The 27,823-nt window shown below is 38.6% G+C and overlaps 2 long non-coding RNA genes across 2 annotated transcripts in view; one reads left to right on the forward strand and one right to left on the reverse strand.

Moving 5' to 3' along the window:
* Positions 1-26,308, forward strand: LOC143272583 (uncharacterized). Its single transcript, XR_013050263.1, has 6 exons — positions 1-143; positions 21,109-21,223; positions 21,969-22,142; positions 22,833-22,939; positions 24,222-24,310; positions 26,242-26,308. It is a non-coding gene; the product is annotated as an uncharacterized LOC143272583 (long non-coding RNA).
* Positions 22,253-27,823, reverse strand: part of LOC143272520 (uncharacterized) — a 25,972-nt gene continuing 20,401 nt past the window's right edge. Inside the window, exon 5 of the long non-coding RNA XR_013050169.1 lies at positions 22,253-26,791. This is a non-coding gene — a long non-coding RNA (uncharacterized LOC143272520). The remainder of the gene's footprint in view (positions 26,792-27,823) is intronic.

Raw genomic sequence — 27,823 nt, forward strand, 5'->3', positions numbered from 1 at the left:
GGGCCGCACATAGGGAAGGAGGCCTGCCAGGCTGGAGAAGGGGCCTTTGTTGGCAGAATCTCTGGCGGTTTCAGGCTGAAAGAGAAGCCAATGCCATATTTCAATTTCTTCCAGCAGTTTCCCCATCAGGGCCTGGTGCCAAGGTAAGGAAGAAACCCGGTCTCAGTCTTTTCCTGCACAGGGATGTGGGAGGACGGCCGGGAGCTAGGGGTGGTGCTGGCCAGTTTGGCAGTTTGTTCCAGGAACTGTGGACAGAGTTGTGGGGGAGGGGTGCGGAGGGGGAGGGAATAAACAGCGAAGAGGAAACTCCATTGCCTGTACTTGGAAATTAGGAAGGGGCTGGAGTGTAGCTCAGTTAGCTGAGTGCTTGTTTAGCACTCACAGACTCCTGGATTTGATCTCCAGATCCAGGACACGAAGGTGCATACCTGCAATACCAGCACGTGATAGGTGAAGATAACAAGATCCATTCAGGGTCATCTTTAGGGACATATGAAATGCGAGGTCACTGTGGGCTACATCTTGTCTTAAAAAAAAGTGAGCAAAAAAGAAAAAAAATGGCCTTTCTAAATCAGAGCAACACTGGCTGTCTTGGCTCTAGGCCTGTCCTTTAACTTCAGCCCTTCTGAGGCCGAAGGGTTCCTTCTCCCCCTTATACCCAGGTCCACACTAGGGCCATGTTCAACCCCTAGACCCAGTCTGCCAGCGTCCTAGCCTGTCCAAGGGGTTAAGCATTGGGAGGTCACAGGAGCTGGCGAGGGGGAAAAGTTTATTTAATCAGCGAGTCTCTGAAGTTGTCTAGTTTTCATCACAGAGAACAGGCATACAAGAAGGAAGGGAGAAGGAACATCATCAGATCACATACACCAGTCAGGCCTGCCACCTCCACCCCCGTCCTTGTGATAGGCAGAGACAGCTCTCTCTCAGCCTAGGAGCTTCTTGTGCTTGGCTTAAGCAGAGATCAGTCAGAGCTGTGCACCCTTGCCACTCTGACCCCCCATTGACAAGTCCATCTGCAGAGGCTCCCTCCCTGGGACCCAGATATCTGAGCCCAGCACAGATGAGAAGAATGCAGAAGTCAGCTAGAAAAGCAAACTTTTGGACCTCTGCTCATTGTGAATAATGCAGCTATGAGCCTAGTTGGGCAAGTGTCTTTGTGGTAGGATGGAGCATCCTTTGGGTATATACACAAAAGTATTAAAGCTGGGTCTTGAAGTAGATCATTTCTCAGTTACCACCTGCCCCTAGTCCACTGGCCAAAGCTATTCTATTTCTCCTTCCCAGGGCATTCCCTGCATGGGAATTCTTTCATCCATGTGTTGGATTCTCCTGGTGATGCTTGCATCTTTTGTTCCTGTTTACTTAACTCCTTTTTTTATTTCCAGAATTCCTTCAGTTTGTGTTTTCTTTATTGTTTCTATTTCCATTTTTAGGTTTGAAAAATTTTATTCATTTCCTTTAACTGTTTATTCTTATCATTCTTTAAGAGATTTATTAATTTTCTCTGTTTTTGTTTGTGTTTTTCTTGATTTCTTTAAGGTATTTATTTATGTCCTTTTTAAGGACTTCTATCACCTCCATAAACCTGGTTTTAATGTCTTTATTTTTTTGTGCTTCAGTTGTGTTGGAATATTCAGGACTTGTTATAGTAAAATAGCTGGGCTCTGGTGGTGATGTGGCCTTGACATTTGTGGATTGTGCTCTTGGGCTGGCATCTAGGCATCTGGGTTTGTGGTGGTTATAGGTGCAGGTGTCGGTTTCTGACTATCTTTGTTGGAGGGGTGTTTTTGTTTTGTTTTGGTTTTTTTTTTTTTTTGGTTTCTGTATTATCTCTGGTCTCCAGGTTGCTGTGGCCTGTGGTTGAGCATGTGTCCTTCATTCATGTTGAGGGCTGAATTTCTGGTGGCTGGGAAGGCATCTGGTCAAGCAGTGTTTCGCCTGAGTTGGAGGTTCAGACACAGTGATGAGGTGTTGTGGGTGAATTGAGAATGGGAAGTGCACTGAGTGTATGAGGGGCGTATTGTTGGCCTGTAACCTACTTGGTCTTATGGTAAACAGCATGGCTTCTGGTCAAGCAGGGGGTCTCTGCCTGAGTCATGAGCTGGGACAAGGTAATGAGGAGGGTAAAGAATGTTGGGGGTAGGTCGGGCAGGCACTGAGAGAGTAGAGGTGGTCTGTGGTGGGTGACCTATCTAGATTTCTGGTGGCCAGCATAACATCTCGTCAAGTAGGTGGTCTCTGTCTGAGTTGTGGGCGGGGACATGACACCTTGGTGAAGATGGGAGGGGCTTGAGAGTAGAGTGGTCTGGAAACTGCAGAGGGAGTGAATGTCCTCTGGCAGATGGCATACCTGCAGTTTTGGTGGCCTGCATGGCCTCTGGTCAGGCAGGGGGTCTCTGTTTGAGTTGGGGACTGGGAACATGGGATTTGAATACCTGAAATGTATTTGTCTCAGGAGATCTTTTGCTCTTATCATTCTCTCAATTCCAATGGTCAAGGGTACATTTTCAATAGATTAGTAATTTCTTTTTGTCCTTCATTTTGTTTTTCAGACATTGTACCACAGTGCATTTTATAAGCAAAGCAGGCCCCATATTGATATTGCATCATGTGAAATATAAAGAAAGACTTTTCTAGAAAGAGTTGTCTTGGAGCTGTGCATAAACCATCAATTTTCTAGCCTCAGTGAATGCCTCTGTTAATGATTTTTCTCTCTTTTCTTTTGGGGGGAGGAAAGCTCCCCCATCCTATTGTTTTGCTTCCCCAAAGTTACTGTATTACCTAGGTGAAGATTCTGAAGTGAGGTTGCAATGGACAGGTTTCCATTTCTTTCTTTTAAATAAAATGTATTTATATATGTGAATGTTTTCAGCATGTTTTTATATGTACTGCATGCCTGCTGGTGAATATGGAGTCCTGAGGTTGGCACCAAACACTTGGCACTGGATTCAGGTACTGTAGTTAGCTGCCACATGTGTAGATAGAATTGAACTGGGTTTCCCTGCTAGAACCAATAGCTTCAGCTATTGGTTCATAGTTCATGTGTTTCCATTCGTTTGGCTATTTGTCCCTGTGCTTTATCCATCCTTGGTCTCAACAACTCTCGCTCATATAAACCCTCCTCTTTTTTGCCATTTGGACTCCTGGAGTTCCACCTGGGGCCTGGCCGTGAATCTCTGCATCCAGTTCCCTCAGTCATTGGATGAGGATTCTAGCAAGACAATTAGGGTGTTTGGCCATCCTATCACCAGAGTAGGTCAGTTCGGGCTGTCTCTAGACCATTGCCAGTAGTCTATTGTGGGGGTATCTTTGTGGATTTCTGTGGACCTCTCTAGCACTTTGCTTCTTCCTATTCTCATGTGGTCTTCATTTATCATGGTCTCTTATTCCTTGTTCTCCCTCTCTGTTCTTGATCCAGCTGGGACTCCTGCTCCCCTAAGCTCTCTGTCCCTCCACCCTCGTCCTTCATTACCCCCACTCACGTCCAGGTTGTTCATGTAGATCTCATCCATTTCTCTGTCATTGGGCGATCCCTGTGTATTTCTTGGGGTCCTGTTTTCTGGGTAGCCTCCCTGGTGTTGTGAGTAGCAGTCTAGTCTTCTTTGTTTTACATCTAGTATCCTCCTATGAGTGAGTACATACCATGTTTGTCTTTCTGAGTCTGTGTTACCTTACTCAGGATGATTTTTTTCTAGATCCATCCATTTACCTGCAAACCTCATGATGTCATTGTTTTTCTCTGCAGAATAGTATTCCATTGTGTATATGTACCACATTTTATTTATCCATTCTTCAGTTGAAGGGCATCTACATTGTTTCCAGGTTCTGGCTATTACAAACAATGCTGATATGAACATAGTTGAGCGAGTGCCCTTGTGGTATGATTGAGCATTCCTTGGGTATGTGCCCAAGAGTGGTATAGCTGGATCTTGGGGGAGATTGATTCCTAATTTTCTAAGAAACCGCCATATTGATTTCCAAAGTGGTTGTACAAGCTTGCATTCCCACCAGCAGTGTAGGAGAGTTCCCCTAGCTCCATATCCTCTCCAGCATAAGGTGTCTTTAGTGTTTTTGATTTTAGCCATTTTGACAGGTGTAAGGTGGTATCTCAGAGTCATTTTGATTTGTATTTCCCTGATAATTAGGGATGTTGAGCAATTCCTTAAATTTCTTTCAGCTATTTGAGTTTCCTCTGTTGAGAATTCTCTATTTAGTTCTATAGCCCATTTCTTAATTGGACTGTTGGGCATTTTGATGTCTAATTTCTTGAGTTCCTTATATATTCTGGATATCAGTCCTCTGTCTGATATGGGGTTGATGAGGACCTTGTCCCTTTCTGTAGGCTGTTGCTTTGCCTAGTTGACCATATCCTTTGCTCTACAAAAGCTTCTCAGTTTCAAGAGGTCCCATTGATTGATTGTTTCTCTCAGTGTCTGTGCTACTGGTGTTATATATTTAGGAAGTGATCTCCTATGCCAGTGCATTCAAGACTACTTCCTACTTTCTCTTCTAGCAGGTTCAAGGAGGTGAATTTATGTTGAGGTCTTTGATTCACTTGGACTTAAGTTTTGTGCACAGTGACAGATATGGATCTATTTGCAGCCTTCTACACATTGATATCCAGTTATGCCAGCACCATTTGTTGAAGATGCTTTCTTTTTTCCATTGTACAGTTTTGGTTTCTTTGTCAAAAATTATATGTTCATAGGTGTGTGGATTAATGTCATGGTCTTCAATTTGATTCCATTGGTCCACAAGTCTGTTTTTATGCCAGTTCCAAGCTGTTTTTATTATTGTCGCTCTATAGTAGAGCTTGAAGTCAGGGATAATGATGCCTCCAGAGGTTGTTTTATTGTACAGGATTCTTTTGCCTTTCCTGGGTTTTTTGTTTTTCCATATGAAGTTAAGTATCTTTCCAGGTCTGTGAAGAATTGTGTTGGTATTTTGATGGGGATTGCATTGAATCTGTAGATTGCTTTTGGTAAGATTGCCATTTTTACTATGTTAATCCTGCCTATCCATGGACATGAGTGATCTTTCCTTTTTCTGACATCTTCTTCAATTTCTTTTTTCAGGGACTTAAAGTTGTTTTCATATAGGTCCTTCACTTGCTTGGTTAGTGTATTTTATATTATTTGTGGCTACTGTAAAGGGTGATGTTTCTCTGATTTCCTTCTCAGCCTGTTTGTTAATTGTATATAGGAGGGCTACTGATTTTTTTTGAGTTGATCTTGTATCCTGCTATGTTGCTGAAGGTGTTTATAAGCTGTATCAGTTCCTCGGTTGAATCTTTGGGGTCACTCAAGTATACTATCATGTCATCGGCAAATAGGAAAAGCTTGAATTCTTCCTTTCCAATTCGTATCCCCTTAATCTCCTTATGATGTCTTAATGTTCTGTCTAGAACTTCAAGTACTATATTGAATAAGTATGGGGAGAGCAGACAGCCTTGCCTCGTTCCTGATTTTAGTGGAATCGCTTTGAGTTTCTCTCCATTTAATTTGATGTTGGCTGTTGGCTTGCTGTAAATTGCCTTTATTATGTTTAGGTATGTTCCCTGTATTCCTGATCACTCCAAGACCTTTATCATGAAGGGGTGTTGGATTTTGTCAAATGCCTTTTCTGCATCTAGTGAGATGATTATGTGTTTTTTTTTCTTTGAGTTTTTTTATATGGTGTATTACATTGACAGACTTTCGTATGTTGAACCACCCCTGCATCCCTGGGATGAAGCCTACTTGTTCATGGTGGATAATTGTTTTGATGTGTTCTTGGGAGTCTGTTAGCCAGTATTTTATTGAGTATTTTTCATCAATGTTCATGAGGGAGATCATTCTGTAGTTCTCTTTCTTTGTTGTGTCATTGTCTTCTTTGAAGATCTGGTAGAATTCTGTCCTGAAAGCATCTGGTCCTGGGCTTTTTTTTGGTTGGGAGACTTTTAATGACTGTTTCCTTAGGGGTTATTGAACTATTTAAATAGTTTATCTGGTCTTGATTTAACTTAGGTATGTGGTACCTATCCAGAAAATTGTCCATTTCTTTTAGATTTTCCAGTTTTGTGGAGTAGAAGTTTGTGAAGTATGACCTGATGATTCTCTGGATTTCCTCAATGTCTGTTGTTATGTCCCCCTTTTCATTTCTGATTTTGTTAATTTGGATGCTCTCTCTCTGTCTTTTGGTTAGTTTGGATAAGGGCTTTTTATCTTGTTGATTTTTCTCAAAGAACCAACTCTTTGTTTCATTAATTTTTTGTATTGTTCTCTTTGTTTCTATTTTATTGATCTCAGCTCTCCCTTTAATAATTTTCTGGCATCTATTCTTCCTGGGAGACTTTGCTTCATCTTGTTCTAGAATTTTCAGGTGTGCTGTTAAGTCACTAGTGTGAGATTTCTCCAACTTCTTTATGTGGGCATTTAATGCTATGAATTTCTCTCTTAGCACCTAGTGTCCCATAAGTTTGGGTATGTGGTATCTTCATTTTTGCTGATCTCTAGGAAGATCTTAATGTCTTTCATTATTTCTCCCTTAACCCATTGGTGATTCAGTTGAGCATTATTTAGTTTCTATAAGATTGTAGGTTTTCTCTAGTTTTTGTTGTTGAAATCTAAATTTAAACCTTGGTGGTCTGATAGAACACAAGAGGTTATTCCAATTGTTTTGAATCTGTTGAGATTTGTTTTGTGGCCAAGTATGTGGTTGATTTTAGAGAAGGTTCCATGGGGTGCTGAGAAGAAGGTATATTGTTTTTTTGTTAGGATGGAAATTTCAGTAGATATCAATTAAGTCCATTTGAGTCATAACATTAGTTAAGTCCTTATTTTTCTGTTAAGTTTTGATCTGGCAGATCTGTCCAGTGGTGAAAATGGGGTGTTGAGATCTCCCACTATTAATATGTGGGGTTTTATATGTGGTTTAAGCTTTAGTAATGTTTCTCTTACATATGTGGGTGCCATTGTGTTTGGGCATAAATGTACAGAATTGAAACTTCATCTTGGTGGATCTATTCTGTGATGAGTATGTAATGCCCTTCTTGATCTCTTTTGATTGATTTTAGTTTGAAGTCTGTTTTGCTGGATATCAGGATGGGTATACCCACTTGTTTCTTAATAACTTTTGATTGAAAAGTCTTTTCTCAGCCTTTTATTCTTAGGTAGTGTCTATCTTTAAATTTGAGGTGTGTTTCTTGTGTGCAGCAGAAAGATGCATCCTGCTTTCATATCCATTCTGTAAGCCAGTGTCTATTTATAGGTGAATTAATTCATTTTCTATTAAGGGATATTAATGACCAGTGATTGTTGATTCCTGTTATCTTTTAGTGGTAGTGTGTGTACTTCTCTATGCCTGTGTTTTTGAGAGTGTATCTGAATTCCTTAGGTTGGAATTTTCCTTCCAGTGCTTTCTGTAGGGCCGGGTTTGTCATGTGGGTGCTGGGATCTGAATGGGTGACCTCTAGAAGACCAATTAGTACTCTTCTGAAACCATTTTTAAAACATCTCCAGAAAATGTTTATCTAAATGATTAATGGGCATGGATCTTTTACATCCCAAAACATTCTTTTTCCTTAGATCTCTTTTTTTTTAGGAATGTATTAACCAGTAGCACATGGTTAATGAATAATTTTGCATTAGAGGGTCTATGGAAATTCAGGGATGTGACTGTGGACATCTTCCAGGAGGAATGGGAATGTCTAGGGTCCTATTAGAGGGACTTGTGCATTGATGTGATATTTGAGAATTACAGCAATCTATTTTTTTTTTTTGCTAAGAATTCTCTTCTTTAGTAATGTCTGCATCATCCATGGTATTTACTTGCTTTGTAAACAACCTAGAGACTATCAGAAATGGGGAAAATTCTGGTAATAAACATAACTTTGTTATATTTTTTCCATTATACTTTTCTTTGTTCTCTGAAAACACAACCAATGCTACATACTGTGTGGTCTGTATACTCCTCTTACCTAGTATTTAATGAAAACTACAAATTTTAAGAATGTTGAATTTTCAGAGCAAGGAAATGCATTATAATATACGTAGTGATTTGAATGCATTGATATTAATGTCAGATTAAACCTCTTTCTGAATTTTAAGAAATGTAGAGTGTTTTTAAATGGAGGAAAAAATTTTTAATGAATATTTTGCTGGTTTTATTCAATTCATTTGTTTATTTATTTTTGAGGTATTGTCTGTCTATTTAATCCTGGGAGCACAGGACAGCATAATTTTAATCTTAGCCCTAGGGGGGATGAGGTAAGAGGATATGGTAAGTTCCTTGCCCATCTGGTTACTTAATGTGTTCTTAGATGACCCAGTCTGTACAGTGTGACCCTCTCAAAAACATAAACAGTAAGAAAATAAAAACCCACCCACATGTCTTACAGAGAGCTCCATTTTTAATGCACTATTGCTCAATAATCTATTTGTCCCAACTTCTACAAGGTTTGCATTTTATATAAAAATGAGGTGGCTACTATCAGTCCTCAGTGTTTGATGACAATTAGATTGGTTCTGAGCATGCATCTAATAATAGTGAAACACAAATGGCCTCTTCTGAGAACTCTGCTTTTAAGAATTTCTAGGTAATTTGTCTTATAGAACTTAACAAAACATCAGTATTTGAATCTGTAAATATTCATCAATCCCTATAAGCCATATTTATACTCATTTTCTAGAGAAATACCATATATGGGGGAAATATATGAATATCTTGAATCAAGGATCAAAACACATGGTCTACCATCCTGTGACTTTCCAAGAGAAGTCTCATAAATTTAATGAGATTGGCAAAATGGCCCAAAAATTCTCTCCTTGTATACCTAATAACACAAGTAATCTTACAGAGAACTGCAACAAGTACGGATGTGGTAACCACAGGAATGCCTCTATTGAATCAACAAACCCAAAGAATCATAAAAGTGGGAACACTGGAGAAGAAACTGGCAAACCTAAAGACTGCGGGAAACATTTGAATTTGTGTTCTGCGACAAGTCAAAGAATTCACACTACAAAGGAACTACACAATGCTACAGACTATGATGAATCATTTGACTCTAAACATACACTCATGCCAAAACAAATCTCTATTGTACAGGAAGGATACGAATGCAGGAAATGTGGAAAATGCTACATATCATGCTGGAGTCTCAGTAAACATTATAGATCTCATTTTAGAATGAAATACTACAAATGTAAAGAATGTGGAATGTGCTTTTCCCTGTTACATCAGGTTAAAAACCATAATAAAACCCATTATAGAGAGGCCCCTTACAAATGTAGTAAATGTGAACAATGCTTTATCCAGAAAGAGTAACTTGTGACACATCAGAAAATTCATAGAAATCAGAAATATTTCAAATGTAATCATTGTGAGAAATCCTTTATACGTGCTGATCGTCTTAGAGCACATCAGAGAATTCATACCGGAGAGAGACCTTTCAAATGCACTGATTGTGAGAAATCCTATACACGTGCCTCAGATCTCAAAGTACATCAGAGAAGTCAAGAAGAAGAGAAACGATTTAAATGTAGTGATTGTGAGAAAACCTTTACACGTTCCTTTTCCCTTAAAGAACATCAGAGAATTCATCCAGGAGAGAAACCTTTCAAATGTAGTAAATGTGGGAAATTCTTTAGAATGTTTTCAAATCTTACACAGCATCAGATCGTTCATACAGGAAAGAAACCTCATAAATGTACTGAATGTGAGAAATCCTTTGTACATATATCAAGTCTTAGAAATCACCAAAGAATTCATACAGGAAAGAAGCTTTAGAAATATAGTGAATGTGAAAAATCCATTACACAGGGTTCAAGCCTTAAGCAACATCAGATCATTCATACAGGAGAGAAAATTGTGAGTAGTGAATGTGGCAAAGACTGTCTTTGTCTAGCGTCTAAGAATACTTGAAAAACATACTGGAATGGAAAGTTTACATCGTAAATAGTGTGGTATATGATTTGTCCAAAGTTCTGTTCTTAAAGGCCACTGCATCTTCATACAAAAGAAACATGGGATATTTGTGGAAACCTTTAATAGTTTACAAATTTTGCAAAATGTTGAGAGTTTATACTGAGGAAAAATTTTGAAAATGTGACAATGTAGGACAATTCTCATTGAAACATGTTACTTTTACTTCTTCAATCTCAAAAATTGTATACAAATGAAAAATGAAGAAGCCTCTAGACTATACTGTGTTATATCAGTTCCCTGGAGACTTAAACCTTCCATTCTGAATGGAAGCTGATTAATCAGGAAATACGCACCTCTCATTCATTTCAGGAAGTCAAAAAACTGACAGGATTCACTATCCTAAAAACCCTAAAGAAATGGGGCTCAGCCATGCTCCTCAGCGGAGGCACTGATTAAATCTCCAAGAATGGATGTCCTACAACCTCTGGATCTACCTCCAGGTGTGCAGTGCATTCTGTGTGTCCAGGCTTAGTAAGCCCTGTCCCTGCAGGGCTGGAGTTTTATGGTGACTACTATTTTGTAGTCTGATTTGCTCCTGTTACCAACTTGTTTCCATATTCCTTAAGGTAACCCAAATAAGTTTATTGATTTAACAAGACACACTTCATTACTATCTATTCTTGGTTCTGTTTTCAATCCACATTTTGAGTGAGTAGATTCACATCTTACCAGGAAAGATCTATCATATAACAAGAGCAGACCTCATTAATAGTTTTTCCCAAATTGCTATGAATCAGAAAATTAATACTCAGATAGACAGTTAAGGATCAAATGTAGTATATAAAATTCTGACACACTAGTGAATAAGAATTCTTTTTGAGTGACTGTGAAACCCTTTTTAGAAATATGTTTATTAACAGTATTGGATTTGTTAAAATGTCAAAACTGTTTTATGGTTAACCTACAACAGGAACCTCTTTTAAATTCTTGATATTCTGGAACGTAGCTATTAAGTCTCAAAATTTTGTTTTTTAATCCATAAATTCTCCCTTGCAGTTTCCGTAGTGGCCCTTACTATAGGATGTTTTTTTTTTTTAGGTTAAATGTTTTTTGTTTGTTTGTTTTATTCTGTTTTTTTTGGGGGGGGGGTTGTTGTTTGCTGTTGTTGTTGTTTTTGGATTTTTGAGACAGGGTTTCTCTGTGTAGCTTTGTGCCTTTCCTGGGACTCACCTGTAGCCCAGGCTGGCCTCGAACTTAAAGGGATCCACCTGGTTCTGCCTCCCGAGTGCTGGGATTAAAGGCATGTGCCGCTGCCGCCGCTGCCTCCGCCGCTGCCGCCGCCGCCTCCGCCGCCACCACCACCACCACTACCACCTGGCTTAAAAGTTTATAATTTTAAAAATATTTTGATTGAATTAGAATTACATCATGTAATCTCCCCTCACATGCTTCTTCCCATCACCTCTCTGATACCATCCCTTGAGCCCAGGTCTGTCCCCTTCACGCTCAAGTTGATAGCATTTTTTCTATCATTATTTTTAAATGCTTTTATCTGTCAGTCTGATTTTTGTCATTTGTGTATATGTGACATCAAGAAGACTATGCTGTTCTATTGGAAAACCATGAAGCGAGCTCATCCCTGTGAGATGCTAATTGTTGGTGGCATATGAGAGGAACAGTAAGCAGCCTTGGAACTCAGAGCACAGGCTGGCCACTAGCAAAATCATGCCAAATGAGCTTGGAGAGGCAGAGCCCCGAGGACTGCGTACTGAGGACTTAGCCTGTTAACAGATCACAGCTCCACTTGTTATCCTCCTTGTCACAATGTCCCTCATAACCTCTGAATTGTATGAAAACTCTTAAGGCTTCTCACCTCATTGGGCATTGTCACGGGTGCTTAAAATAATAATGAATGATTCAACCACCACTCTTAGAAAGAACTTAGACAAGTAGATTGTTTATAAAATCAGGTTAAGTTGTTTTTGTTAATGGCTTTAATGTAGAAAGTCTTGGGGGACAATTTAAAGGTTAGAAAAGCAACTTTCAGACTTGGTGAGAGGTGATTAATTCCTCGTACCCATTTATGCTCTCATCTTCTCATACGATTTAATAAAAATGTATTAATGAGTGAGTATGCACCCTAGGGATTTAAAATAGCGATGAGTGGTTGCCTTACACATATAAAAGATTAGAATTGTGATTTTTTTTTCAGATTTTTTAAAAGATTATTGATTGATCCTTTCTTTGTAACCATGAAATGAAGCCTGCTAGTAAAAAGAAAACTGGCTGAAAAAGATACCTTCCTTACACTTTGTTAATCTATAGCCCATTGCTAAGACATTAATATGTGTGGGTCTTTGGGAATAATTAGTTTTTTTTCACCTGAAATATATAAAATGTTTAATCATATCAGGGAAATGAGAAACATGCTATTTTCTTACCAGTATTCATTGTAACCATTCAGTTGAACAATGGAATGTACCCACATTGTAATTTTAATACTGCTTGAAAGATTTTGAGGGGGTTATGTAAGCTATTGGGGGAAAATAAAGAATGAGGGAAGGAAGATATCAGGAAGGTGTTAGAAGGAAATAACCATGAAAGAGTCTGAAGCAAGACATCAGGAAAAAAGGTAAAAGAAAATACAATGAAGAGAGACCCTGACATTTTGAAGATGTGTATGTATGCGTGTGTCTTTGTGTTTCCTTTTCAATGGCCCCAGAGTATTAAGTTTGACTCCCTTAGACAAAAATCTCAGTTGTGTGCTGTCACCTGCTTCATGCTTTCTCTTCAGTTCCTGAGCTGTTGGAAGCTGGCCTTACATCAACAGCTAATTTTTCATCTGGCAATGCCTGTAGTCCTTGGTTTGGTGGTGGGAACACATGCAATTGGGAAACACCCTAAATGACCCTGAACTGAGGAATAGATAATTTAAAAAAATATGATAAAAACCAGTGTGACATATTATGTAGCTGTAAAGAAAGTGAAATCCTGAACTTTACAGGTAAATGGATGGTATTGCATTAAGCCAAATTGAATATGGTAACCCCCAGCCCAGAAAGACAGAGGTCAAAAGTTCTCTTTCCTCTTATTCTTCTAGCTCTAATGCTTCAGACATGAGCACATATTCTAGAGTAATTTCAAAAACCAGAAAAGTAAAAAAAAAAAACCATGATTTCTGGGGTAAGGATCAGGCATTCATAGAGAGGGGAATAGTAAGCTATAAGGTCAAGGAAATGGGAAAGAGGTTCTCTATGTTTGGATTAAATACCAAAAGAGTAAATCATCAGGAATCACACTATTAACTACCCCCATGTGATGATATATGTAAGTCTGCATATAAATCCACATATGTTACTTAAACAACATTTCCTGATCTGTGTTAACAATACTCCATCCAAGAGACAGGGGCCACCTAAAAAAGGCTGCAACATCAGCCATAAGAAACCCTTTTTTGAGTTTGGAGTCAGGGCTGTTGAAGAGACTACCAAAACATTAGAAACCAATGCTACTGCCTTGCTTGGCTCCATCCAACTTGTACAGTGCAATTCCCTATTTCTGAAGATGCCATGCACTTCAAAGAAGGGCCCCAAGGTTTCTCAGCTTCAACTGTCCTGAACATGTTCCTCCTTGAGGACAAGGTTTCATGATCCCGGATGCAACCTACAAAGTTCAAAGGAGGTGAGCAATAAAATGTTCCACCAAATTATGATTCCCATCTGTAGATGTAACCAACTGTCTTATTAAGTAAGAAACACAGAAACAATGTAAAAGAGAAAGCCCAGAGGTCAGAACTCAGAGCTAAAATCTTACCCTTCCTTCTGCTGTGTCCCAGCTTCCCGAAAAGAGAGCTATTTCCTGTGTGTAAGTCATTTTTCTAGTCATTCTGCCTTGTCATTGGTTGTAAACCCAAACACGTGACTGCCAAGTCACTGTCTGAATGTACAGCCCCATAGGTCTTAAAGGCATATGTCTCCAATGCTGACTGTATCCCTGAACACACAGAGATCTATGGGATTAAAGGCGTGTGCCACCACCTCCACACTCTATGGCTCTAATAGCTCTGACCCCCAGGCAACTTTATTTATTAACATACAATCAAAATCACATTTCAGTACAATTGGAATACCACCACATTTCCCCTTTTCTATTTTAATAAAAGAAAAAAAAGCAAAAGGTTATAACTAACAAAAGAAAAACTATATACAAAAGTACAATAAGTATATACAATATATACAAGTAATAAATACCTAAACAGGTATTTGACAAATCAGAGAAAATGATTCCATTATCTATCCTATTTTGGTAAATCCAAGATATATCTAATGCACTTTCTATCCTAATAAATTTTCAACTATAACTAACTAATCTTCAACCATAACTAACTAATCTTCAACTCCCTCAGAGACCCAAGAAGGGAATAATATTAGCTAACAAAAATAAAAACAGGAAGTGCATGCAAGCAACTTCCAAAAAATTTGTGAGTTGACAGAAACAGCCAGCTGCCTGGGCAGTCACCTGAGGTTTCTCCGCAAGTGTTGGGGCATCATCTTCAGCCTATAGGCTTAGTGTATCTGACAGACTCATTTGTGAAGTAGGATGTACACAAGATCAACAGTTCAACCTCACATTGGGTGAGAGCAGTCCACATACCAGAAACACCTGAATTCCACTAGTGTTCTATCATGATTCAGGATTTTAAATTCTGGAAATTGTTGACAGTTTTTTAATTCAGCTGTCCATTGTTCTTGGCTGTGTATATATGGCTTCATCTCAGCTTCCCCTTCTTCTCCACATCCCTCTATTAAGTGCCAGTCTACTATTGAGAGGCGTGAGCTTTCAGCTGCTGTTCCATTGCACAACAGAATCCATCGGCCCTCTGCCTGTTAAGCTGCCTTCGAGGAAATGGACACTGTACCTTTTCCGGATTGCGAAGGCCACTTCAGGGATGGGGCGATATTGTCCTGGCCTCAGAAGATGCCTTTTGATAAAGCCATAACCACTCTTGTTTTGGCAAGAATCAGTAGTCCTTTGTTTCATGTTCTGTCTGTCCATTTTGTCCTGTTGATTCGAGGATACTTTGTTGTCCAGTGGCTAACTTTTGCCACAATGAAAGTTGACTCCATATGCAGTTTCTTCAATGCCCATATTTTCTCTGAAGTAGATTGGTACTGCCAGGAGCTGACATGTCTCAAAAAAGAAAAATTTTCTAAGTTATTAAAACATTTTAAATGCCATATTCTGTAGATCTCTGAAGGGTTTGAAGATGACCTGTCTAAAACATCTCTGCTCAATTTTTTTTTTCTCTTTTTTAGTTTTCTTTTTTTTTTGTGATATATATTTTTTATTTTACAATACCATTCAGTTCTACATATCAGCCATGGGTTCCCCTATTCTCCCCCCTCCCATGCCCTCCCCTTACCCCCAGCCCACCCTCCATTCCCACCTCCTCCAGGACAAGTCCTCCCCCCGAGGACTGTGATCAATTTGGTAGACTCAGTCCAGGGAGGTCCAGTCCCTTCCTCCCAGACTAAGCCAAGTGTCCCTGCATAAGTTCCTGGTTTCAAACAGCCAACTCATGTAATGAGCACAGGACTTGGTCCCACTGCCTAGATGCCTCCCAAACTGATCAAGCCAATCAACTGTCTCACCTATTCAGAGGGCCTGATCCAGCTGGGAGCCCCTCAGCCTTTGGTTCATAGTTCATGTGTTTCCATTCATTTGGCTATTTTTTTTCAATAATTGAGTAAAACTGAAATTGATTATATGCCACAGTCATCCTAGGGACCTCCATGCTATCATCCTGAGTGAGGTAACCCAAACCCAGAAAGACAGTTATGGTATGTACTCACTCATTGGTGGATTCTAGATATAAAATGAACAATCAGACCACAACCCATAGAACCATAGAGCTCTGCTCAATTTTTAAAACATATCTAATATGACTACAAGTTCTATTATGTCTAACTACTAACTTTCATTTCTTTATAACCTAATAGTTGGTAATAATAACATTCAAGGATCAGAAAATTGCATTACATTGTGAAATGAATGGTATAAATACAATTAGAAATATACATATAGCATTTTCTAACAATATCAATTTCAAATTTTTTAATAATATAAAACAATCCAATCCAATGTAAAGTATTTAAAACTAGTAATTGTCTCTTTCTTTCCTTCTTTCTTTCTTCCTTCCTTCCTTCCTTCCTTCCTTCCTTCCTTCCTTCCTTCCTTCCTTCCTTCCTTCCTTTCTTTCTTTCTTTCTTTCTTTCTTTCTTTCTTTCTTTCTTTCTTTCTTTCTTTCATAAGAACCTTAAATTTAATCTCCCTTGCTTAGCCTTTTTCCTAACCCTTGACAATAACTTGTAACCAATCCCCCTAAACACTGAAAATTATCCCAGACCCAAAACCCATTAAAAAGACCAAAAAACCACTCGCCCCACACCACCTCTTTGGGAATGTGGGCATCGTATTCTTAAAATTGCTTCCTGCTGGGTATGGGCGAAGTTTTCTTTATCCTGAAAGAAAAATTTTAGGTTAATTGTCAAATTCTAGGAAAGGTAACTATATCCTTCATTATCCAGTCTGTGTATAATGCCAAAGTTCAGGGTTTATCTCAAGTCCTTATTCAAGTAGTCTTTGTGACTGGATCATCTCAGCTAGTCATCTCAAAATTGCTCTGAGCACCTTGTAGTTCAAAGCTGATCTGTGGATGATGTTTGTCAGCTTAATGATATTATTATTGTCCACGTGGAATTGTTGTTGTTGTGGGGCCCCATCTTCTTTTTGGAGACTTCAGTTGATGTTAGGCCTGGCCGTGATTTCCTGCAGAAAACTGATAAGAGACTCGAACACAAAGACATATATATGCAGGTAATTGAAGCCTTTTTTTTTCTAGAATTAGTTAGTACTCTATATGACCATTCATATCTTAACAAAGTTTAAAATGAATATATATCTATATATCTATATATATATTAATCTTGTAAATTTTGATATAAAATTCATACTTTAAGAAAAGTTTAAAGAATCAGAATAGGATCAAAGAGTTGAGTTTAGTAATAGAATAGTCCCTTAATTAATTTGGCTTTTGTCTTGTACCATAGCAGAAGATGGCTCTTTTATTCTGGCATGATACAGGGAGTTTGCATTTTCCTTTTAACAACATGCTTGAGTTTAAAGAAGGAGAGAGCCATTCTCCAACTCCAAAGTCAGCTTTAAATTTTAATTGAACTGGGACTATTAGAAGACCAATAGTTTTAAATCTTTAGAGAAAAGCAGAAACAAACATTTAGGAAGACATAAAATTTTTTAGATAATATATACCCATACACCGTTTCACTCTGTTGGGATAGATGATTTGTCCCTTTTCTTCAGTTGTCTCATTTGTCCAGTGTTCTTCGGATTCCTTAACCTTCATTCTCCTAGAAGACAAAAACAAAAACCTTTCCCCAAGATTAATTTTGGGGCTGTTCCTTTTTGGCAAGTTATTATCTGATTAAATGAAAAGGCATGTGTTATTGATACAAGTTAGTTTAAATTGGATGTTCATGCTGGTTGATGAACTATCATCTCCTCTAATTAAGAGGTCTCTGTTGTTCAAATCGAACCTTTATCATTTTTGATGGTACCCACAGCTTATCTTCTCCTGTAGAAACAAAAGGAAAACCTCGTCCCCAATGTAACACATGTCCTGGTTTCCATTCTGAGGTCAGCACATCCTTAAAGTATATAGGCTGATTTAATTCTGTAGTTTTTTCTATTATCCAGTGTCTCTCTGCAGCTGTTGTTCCTTTCTCATTGGCATTCAGAAAATTCAAAGTTAATAGAGCATTATGCAGTCTATTTCTGGGGGTTTTTGTTACCCATTTCTGTTTATTTAGCATATCCTTTAGAGTTCTGTTTGATCTTTCTATAACTGCTTGACCTGTAGGATTATGTGGTATGCCTGTAATATGCTTTATATTGTAATAAGCAAAAAAACTGTTTCATTTTAACAGAGACATATGATGGAGCATTGTCAGTTTTGATTTGTGCAGGTATACCCATGATGGCCATACCTTCTAGCAAATGAGTGATTACAGAATCAGCTTTTTCAGAACTCAAAGCAGTTGCCCATTGAAATCCTGAATAAGTATCGATGGTGTGGTGTACATATTTCAATTTTCCAAATTCTGCAAAGTGAAAAACGTCCATCTGCCAGATTTCATTTCTCTGAGTACCCTTTGGTTTACATCCTGCTGGTAATGGCGTTTGATTGTAGAAGGAACAAGTAGGACATTTCTTTACTATTTCTTTGGCTTGTTGCCAGGTTATGGAAAAATCCTTTTTTAAGCCTTTACTATTGACATGATGTTTTTTATGAAATTCTGAGGCCTCCAGCACATTTCCTATCAATAATTAATCAATCTCATCATTGCCTTGTGCTAGAGGGCCTGGGAGACCAGTATGGGATCGAATGTGAGTTATATATAAAGGATGATTCCTTTTCCTGATTGTATCTTGTAATTGAATAAATAGTGAAGTTAATTCTCAAACACCAGGGATAAATTCTGCAGTCTCAATATGTAACACCACACTTTCAACATACTGAGAGTCAGTTACTATGTTGAGAGGTTCTGAAAAATCCATTAATAACAACAGAATAGCATACAATTCTGATTTTTGAACTGAATTATACGGACTTTGAACCACTTTACTTAAATTTTCTGATTTGTAACCTGCCTTTCCTTGTTTGTTGGCATCTGTATAAAATGTCCGAACTCCAGATATGGGTTTTTGCCGTACAATTCAAGGCAAGATCCAATCAGCTCTCTTTATAAGATCAATTCTATCGCTTTTGGGATATTTGCTGTTAATTTCTCCCAAAAAAATTACTGCAAGCTCTTTGCCAAGGTTCACTTTCTGTCCATAATTTTTCAATGTCCTCCTTAGTTAATGGTACGAGAATTTCTGCTGGCTCTATTCCTGCTAATTGACGAAGTCTCAATTTTCCTTTGCAAATCAAGTCAGAGATTTTTTTCCATGTAAGTTTTTAATTTTTTATTTGGTGTATTTGGTAAAAATATCCATTCCAATATAATATCTTCCCTCTGCATTAATATTCCAGTAGGAGAACGCCTAGAAGGTAAAATAACCAAAATGCAATCCAGCTTTGGATCAATACGATCCACATGCCCTTCATGTACTTTCTTTTCTACCAAGGCCAATTCTTTTTTAGCTTCAGGTGATAATTCTCTTGGACTATTTAAGTCCATGTCACCTTCTAAGGTTTTGAACAAATTAGTCAGTTCATCATTTTTTACCCCAACAATAGTTCGTAGATGAGAAATATCTCCAAATAATCTTTGAAAGTCATTAAGAGTCTGTAGTCTATCTCTCCTAATTTGCACCTTTTGGGGTCTAATTTTTTGTAGCTCTATTTTATATCCTAAATAATTAATAGAATCTCCCCTTTGTATTTTTTCAGGAGCAATTTGTAATCCCCAGCAAGGCAAAATTTTCTTTAATTCTTCAATCATTCTTTCTAAAGTATCTGCATTTGAGTCAGCTAGTAAAATATCGTCCATATAATGATAAATTATAGATTTAGGAAATTTTTTACATATCACTTCCAATAGCTGTTGTACAAAATATTGGCACAGAGTTGGGCTATTCACCATTCCCTGAGGGAGGACCCTCCATTGAAATCTTTTAACCGGTTGATAATTATTATAAGTAGGCACTGTAAAAGCAAATCTTTCTCTGTCTTTTTCTTGTAAGGGTATTGAAAAGAAACATATTTTTAAATCAATAACTGCCGCCAAGCCAAGCGGTTTTTAATGGATTCTTGTCACGTTGGGTGCCATATGTAGATGTAACCAACCATCTTATTAAATGAGAAACACAGAAACAATGTAAAAGAGAAAGCCAAGAGGTCAGAACTCAGAGCTAAAATCTCACCCTTCCTTCTGCTGTGTCCCAGCTTCTCTCTCTCTCTCTCTCTCTCTCTCTCTCTCTCTCTCTCTCTCTCTCTCTCTCTCTCTCTCAACCTGGCCACCCTCTTTCCTATCCCCTTCCTCCTTCCAATAAAGCTCTCTGTAACTCTGGTAGTTGTGGCCCTGGCTCGTGACTTTTCCACTGGTAATCAGCTGCACCAACAGTGCCATTGATCCTTTCATTTGGTGCTGTTACTTGGATCCTCCTGCCTCTGCCTTCTTCAGCAAATCCTACTGGCGTGCACCACCCATGGGCCTGAGATCGTATCATATTTCATTTAATGTAAGGCACAGTGAACTACATGATAACCTTTTATGTTGTATAGTATCAAAGTTAAAAATATTGCCAATTATAGTCATAAAATATCATGGCATAGATTTTAGCAATGCTAAAATGTAAAATAAAGAGTAAGGTCGGCACAGTGGCACTGACCTGCAATCCTACCTACTGGGAGGATTACCAAGTTCAAGGTCATCTTGGGGAATATAGTTTTAAAATATTAAATTAAAAATTTTTGTGTCTGCACATTAAGTAGAATTCTGTTATTTCTCTTCATTGAAATACTGTGTTTGTTATCAGTAGAAAGACTAATCATTATTGTATCCACCAAACACTGACTGTCAGGTGCTGGAAGCACTTGTCGATCCTCTTGAAGACATGAATTGAAGCATCACAGTAGCATGATGTAAGATAGCTACAGTGTTGAATCTCTATCCTGTGAATGGGGAAATTGAGTCATGGGGCACATAGAAAGCCTAATATATAACATAATATTGCCAATTATAGTCATAAAATATCATGAATTGTAAGTGGTAGAGATGTCAGTGATGCTAAAATGTGAAAGAAAGAGCAAGATAGGCACAGCAGCACTGGCCTGCAATCCTACCTACTGGGTACTAATAATATATACCTAGTTTATAACAGCAATTAGAGTAGGATTTAAATCCAAGCTGAGTTAAATCTATTGGGTGTTCTGTTATGCAGATGGGCTACTCTGAGGAAGGATGAAACTTGTGCTAGAGCACTTACCTGAAATGGGACGGCCATGCACTGTATCCGTAGCATATCAAATGAATACTTGAGTAGAAAAATAAGTAAATAATAAAATCCCAGTTACTTCTCTTACATTAGAAGGAAATGAAGTTTGCTATCTAATATTTAGAGTTGAATGTGCCTTCTATGGTAATCTGTAATTTTCTAAAATGTCCTCTCAATTTGTAGGACGTCACTCCATTATGCCTGTGCACACAATCATCCAGATGTGGTAAAATTGTTGTTAGCCAAAAAGGCCTCTATTGATGTCCAGAATGATGAAGGCTGCACACCCTTGATTAAGGTAGCTATTGGACATCAGTTTGGGTATAAATTGGATTAGATCTTGTTCTTGTTTGCTTTTTTGTTGCTGCGATAAAACACTGACCAAAAACCAACTTGGAAGAGGAAATGTTTATTTGGCCTACAATTCCACATCACAGTCCAGACCATCATGAAGGGAAACCAGGGCAGGAGCTCAAATCAGGAACAAGAGGCAGTAACTGAAGCAGAGATCATTGGGGGAATGCTGCTTTTCCATGGCTTTTTCCAAGGCTTGCTCAGCTTTCTCATACTACTCTGGACTACCTGCCCAGTTGTGCCACCACCTATAGGAAGATGTACCCTCCCACATGAGCCTCAATCAAGAAAATGATCCACAGACTTTCCCACAGTCCAATCTGATAGAGGCAATTCCTCAAACAAGGATCCCTCTTTCCAGGAGTCTTCAGCCTGTGTCAAGTTAGCAAAACAAATGAACAAGCAACCACCCTCACTACAACAATAACCAACTAGTACTGATGAGATACTTCAATATCTAGGTGTTGTGGCATAGCCCTGAAATTCTACCACTTGAAAAACTTTGGTGGGGAGATTATGAGTTTAGACAAGACTGGGGTTCTTAAGAAGACCTGTCTCAAAAAGAGAGGGATAATATGTATAACCTAAGCAATTTGTCTGATCTAAGGATAACTGTTCAATGCAATTTTAGAAATATTTATCTTGACTTTCTTGAATTGAAGATCTCTTTCTTTATACAATACCCATAGGCCACACAGAGGGACAATGTGGAGTGTGTGTCCATATTACTCTTTGAGGGTGCAGATCCCCACCTGAGGGTTTTAAGTGGAAATATAGACCTGCACCACGCTGTTTCAAGTGGCAACAAAACAACTGTAAGAAAACTTTTGGATTATAAGTCTGACATAGAAGCAAAAACCGAGGTAAACATCATTCAACGACATCCCCAGTATACTTCCAGCAATGACACTCTGATTCACCGATCACATGCCAAAGCTCAAGCAGTTTCAATGAATCTGTTCAGAGTAAAACATTTCTCCATATATGTTTTTTATTTTTTATACGTAGTTTAAAGGAACACAGCACAGCCTATTTTGTTTTAGAATAGGGCTTAATTTTAAAATTCAACAGATCAAGGATTTGGGCCCACACATACTTCACATACACACACACACACAATAAAATTAAATTAATTTTAAAGAAAATGTCTGTAGAATAAACAGATAGTAATTCTCTGTTTAGGGGAGAAATAATTTGGAAAAACAGATTAACCAAGTGCTCCAGAGAGGCAACTTGTATCACTCATTGAACACAGGCACACCAAACCTAGATGCCACATGATGGGGTTGGGGCAATGGAGTCACATCTCCATGGAGCTAAGAAGCTTGGAACCAGTGAGTGTTTGTGGAGAGTTCTGGAGAGGAGGGGTGCTCACAGGCAGTGTTGGGCAGGGCAATGGTGTGTCAACAGGAAGAGGCCAGCTGTGTGTGTGTGTCAATGTGCAGCAAGGGATGAAGGAAAATCTGTCCTTTGTGACTGATTGTTTGCAGAATCTGTGATAAATTTTCAGTTGAGAAGCATGTTGATTTATAAAGTGTCATTTTTTTTTACAGTATGGTTTGACACAATTGAAACTAGCATTATTTGAGCAAAAAGAGCAAATGGCAGAGTTCTTAATACAGAATGGTTCAAATGTGCCTTTGGAGGTTCAGTCATATAGGTAATGTTTCTTCTTGTTTACAATCTTAGTCCTGTTCTTGAGAGTGACAATTCTTTAAATAAGGAATACTAAAATGATAGGAGGAAGATTGGCTTCAACTCAGAGGCACATAGTGAGTGGGAGCTAGAAAAAGGGACTGTTCCAACTAAAACAAAAGAAGAGTGTGCATCAGGGCTCAGCTTCCCATTTAAAAACAACAGTTCATCATTCAAAATCTGATTTGATTGGTGATTTTCTATTAGTTAAGGAAACCACATTGATGTTGTTTATTTTGAAAAGTTTCACCTTTAATTATTTTTAACAGTGAAATTTGTCATCATTTTAGTGTTTTCATTGTTTCTTATATATTTTCCTTTAAAATGTTATGTTCAACATAGTTTTTCAAAATCATGTTGTCTATTTGATCACTCACTCTGCTTTAAATGGCTTTTGAACAATCATGACATTTAGATGCTATTACCAGATGCCATTCATTTTTTTTTTGTCCTGTCTGAAATGTCTCAATGCTGTGTTGGTCAGATGTGAATCTGTGAACCCACACTCCTGAAACAGCAGTCATGGTTAGGGACAATTGTCCACGATGAGTATAAAGAAATAAGAGTCAAGGTTTTTGGCACTACTGGGGAACCTATCAGCAGTACCTTTGGACATGGTTCTGTAGAGAAGGTTCACACAACTGGGTGAAGCCCAACATGGAAGTCTGTTGCAATTACGAAGTTACTGATGGGGCTTGATTCTCAGAGATAAGGCTGGAGTGGAAAATGAGAAAGGTCAACTGGCACTCAGGCAAGTTTGGAAATTAATCATTGTAGAAGACAAACCAAGAAGACATTTTTTATTTAATTTGTTCAAATTTTCTATGTGTATAGGAAATGCTGTTCAGGTTGGGAGATAATAATTCACAGTTTAGGGAAGACATAGTTTGGAAAAATAGGTTAACAAACTGCTCCAGAGAGGCCACTTGAACTCTCCTATTGAACAAAGGCACACCAAACCTAGATGCCACATAATGGGGTTGGGGCAATGGAGTCACATCTCCATGGAGCTAAGAAGCTTGGAACCAGTGAGTGTTTGTGGAGAGTTCTGTTGAGGAGGGGTGCTCACAGGCAATGTTGGACAGGGCAATGGTGTGTCATAAGGAAGGGTCCAGCTGTGTGTGTGTGAATGTGCAGCAAGGGATGAAGGAAAATCTGTCCTTTATGACTGATTCTTTACAGAATCTCTGATAAATTTTCAGTTGAGAAGCATGTTGATTTATAAAGTGTAATTTTTTTCTTTACAGTGTGGGTTGACAGCAATTAAAATGGCTTCTTCTAAAGCAAAACAAGAGATGGCCCAGTTTTCAATGGAGGACCAGGTTGAGTCAAATAGGTAATGTGTCCTGTTTTTTACAATCTTAGTCCTGTTCTTGAGAGTGACAATTCTTTAAGTAAGGAATACTAAAATGGTAGGAGGAAGATTGGCTTCAACTCATAAGCACATAGTATGAGCTGGCAAAGGGACTGTTCCAGCCAAGACAAAACAAAACAAAGCAAGAGAACAGTGTGCGTCAGGGCTCAGCTTCCCATTTAAAAACAACAGTTCATCATTCAAAATCTGATTTGATTTGTGATTTTCTACTAGTTAGGGGAACCACATTAATGTTGTTTAATTTGAAAAATTTCAACTTAATTTATCACAGTGAAATTTGTGATCATTTTAGTATTTTTTAGTGAAGGTTAAATGCTATTACCAGATACTATTTTGTTTTTTTCGCTACTTCTTTTCTTTTTTTTGGGGGGGGGGGTGGATTCTCTCTGAAATGTCTCAATGCTGTGTTGGTCAGATGTCAATCTGTGCACCCACACTCCTGAAACAGCAGTCATGGTTAGGAACAGTTATCCACAATGAGTATAAAGAACTAAGACTCAAGGTTTTTGGCTCTGCTGGGGATCCCATCAGCAGTAGCCTTCAGACATGGTTCTGTAGAGAAGGTTCACTCAACTGGGTGAAGCCCAACATGGAAGCAAGAAAAACACAGCTATTGCATCAGAGTTCTCCAACTACAAACCCCAGGCACCTAGAGCTTAGACATAGCCAGGAAGGACAGGAGACAGAGAGACTGTGCTCCCCTCCCATGAGTTTTGAAACAGGCTGAGACTTCACATTAAACGGCAACATTTGGTGATGGTCTGGCTTCTACTAGCAAACAGGTAACAACAACAACAAATACAAGGCCACCTATAACCTGTCAACCATATGTTGGCTTGTGAGAGTAAAGGCAAGAGTTGCTCTCTTGTTCCACCAAGTCTACCTCTTAGAGAACAGAGAAGGGACTTTGTGCTATAGGCTCAGGACAGGATGGATGAACCAGGAGTAATAAAGGAACTGGTCATGTACATATACAACTATAAAATATACCTACTGCAGCAATTAGAACAAAGGATGTAGAAGAACCCCACTTCCTTGTCCCTGTGTGCCTGCCTGCGTGGGGGTGGGGGTGGTGGAAAAAGCAGCTTCAAAGCACCAAAAAAGGAGTGACTTCTGAGATTGTTGGCAGCTTGTTGCTTAGAGATAGAGCGTATTTCATTTTCTACCAAACTATGCTGGGAGAGATGATGAGAATCAATGAAATGCCTAAAAGTTTCTTGACAGAAAAGAGGCCGTGGTACTTTAGAGAAGAATGAAAAGGGAGCATTCAGTCAGTGCTAGAGCACACAACCACAAAGCCATCAGTTAGTTACTGCAACCATCAGAACAAAGTGTGTGCAAAAACCACCATCCTGTCTCTAGTGTGCATAGATGTGTGTTGCCTGGTTTGCCTATGTCTGTGTGCGACATGAAGAGAAGAGGAGGATATTGGTTTCTTGTGTCATTCTCTCACTTACCCACTTGACATAAGGTCTCTGACTGAACCTGGAGCAGCTCTAGCAGCCAACAAGCCCAAATGATACCCTGTCTCTTCCACCCACAGACTGGGTTACAAGTGCATGTGTCCATGCCCAGCTATTTATGTGGTTGATGATCATTCAAACTCAGTTTGTTGTGTGTGGGCATCAAGCACTCTTATTGACTGAGGCCTCTCCCAGGCCACTGACTGTTTTGATTTTGATTTTTAAATAGAACTAAGAGTGAGTCTTCACTGAATGTTTTATAGATTGAGTTAAGTTGAAATTCACAAAAGCAACACAAAACTGTAAAATTCGGTTGTATTTTGAAATACCTAATGCAAAAATGTTGCTTAATATGCAGGTAACCAATCTTTCAATAGAGTCGGTCAAAGGACCAAATCCACCCATTATTGCATGTTTTTTTTCCTAAAGGCTCCCTGAAAAACCTGATGCTCTCACACCTGTCCCAGAGGATAATGGCCCTCCATCGCTTACTGTGGTAAAGAGATCCTTTGTGAAATTCATTTTCTTATGAATGTTGTTAAAATGCAGCAGTAGTTTCCCTACCTCAGTTTTGTATGAAAATTTGGCCAGAGAAAAATATTTTGTTGGTGTGAACCATCACTTGATAACTTGTAAGTGAGCAATAAGTCCTTGTAGGTAGTGGTGACCCAATAAAGGAATGGACTAGAAAGACAGTGATAAGAAGACAAAGGTCAGTCCTCATGGATTAGATGTTTCATGTTTGACCAAGGATGTTGTGCAGAAATAAATACACCTTAGAGTGATTTGAAAACACGACTGTGGTAACACACCTGCATACATTTTAATGGGTCCAGTTGTTTCAGTGATCTAGGAATCGTCTAGGTGCTTTTACCTTTGGCATAAAGGCAAGTAGCTTCTATCTTCCCATGGAAACTCCTACTTCAGGATCACATATGAGAGCATCTCCTCTCTTTTTCTCTTTGCTTCTGTATTGACACTAGCAGGAAATAGTGCAAATTTAGCCACGTGTAATTGGCTCATCAAAACTTTTCATTATGAAGAGATTACAGCATGTTTTCTATTTGAATCCCTACGAGTATGTTGACAACTTCCCCTAGTTACATAATAGGAATCCTTGCCCCACTTACCAGCAGTTGTAGAAGGGAAGATTCAATTACCATATAGTACCACTTTAACTTCCGGATTTTTTGTTCTGTGTTTTAAAATAACATAACCTTACATTCTTTGTGCCACATGCAAACATTTAAAATACTGGAGGGTTGTAATTAGATACTTATCTATTCATATTAGAGCGACATCACCGTGAGCTGCTGGAGGTTAGGAAACCTGTTTGCTTGTACCAGGAGCACTAGAGTGAGGTTTTGTGTGAATAAGAAGTTGCATATTTATGGCTTTTGAATGTCAATCAATGGACAAAAGCAGTTTCATAGGTACTATGATATGGAAAACACTAATAATTACATCAGAGTTTATTTCTAAATGTAAAATAACATGTACTTTTGCCTCCCAACCATGATAGAGAAACACTGACGGAAGAGGCCAAATTAAAATTAATAATCATGTCATATAAGATCAGAAACTCTAAAACCAAGGGAATTCAGTTTCATCTCAGCAATAGGGCAAGGCCAAGTTTCTCAGTTCATGATTTTCTCTTACTCTAGGCTAGCATAATTACGTTTTGGTGTTTGGTTTTTTTTTTTCTTTTTCTTCTTGGTTTTTCTGAGACAGGGTTTCTCTGTGTAGCTTATCACCTTTCCTGGAACTTACTTGGTAGCCCAGGCTGACCTGGAACTCACTTGGTAGCCCAGGCTGACCTCGACCTCACAGATATCGGACTGGCTCTGTCTCCCGATTGCTGGGATTAAAGGTGTGGGCCACCACTGCCCGGCTACCTTTTAGTTCTTGATGAGGTTGTAGTAATTTGTAAAAACATGAGCATATTTGGAGATATTTCACTTTTAAGTGAGAGTTTCTACTTTCCATGTTTAAATTTTAGTACCTGCTAAGG

Source organism: Peromyscus maniculatus, chromosome 1 (assembly GCF_049852395.1).
Source record: "Peromyscus maniculatus bairdii isolate BWxNUB_F1_BW_parent chromosome 1, HU_Pman_BW_mat_3.1, whole genome shotgun sequence".
NCBI classification, from domain to species: Eukaryota; Metazoa; Chordata; class Mammalia; order Rodentia; family Cricetidae; genus Peromyscus; species Peromyscus maniculatus.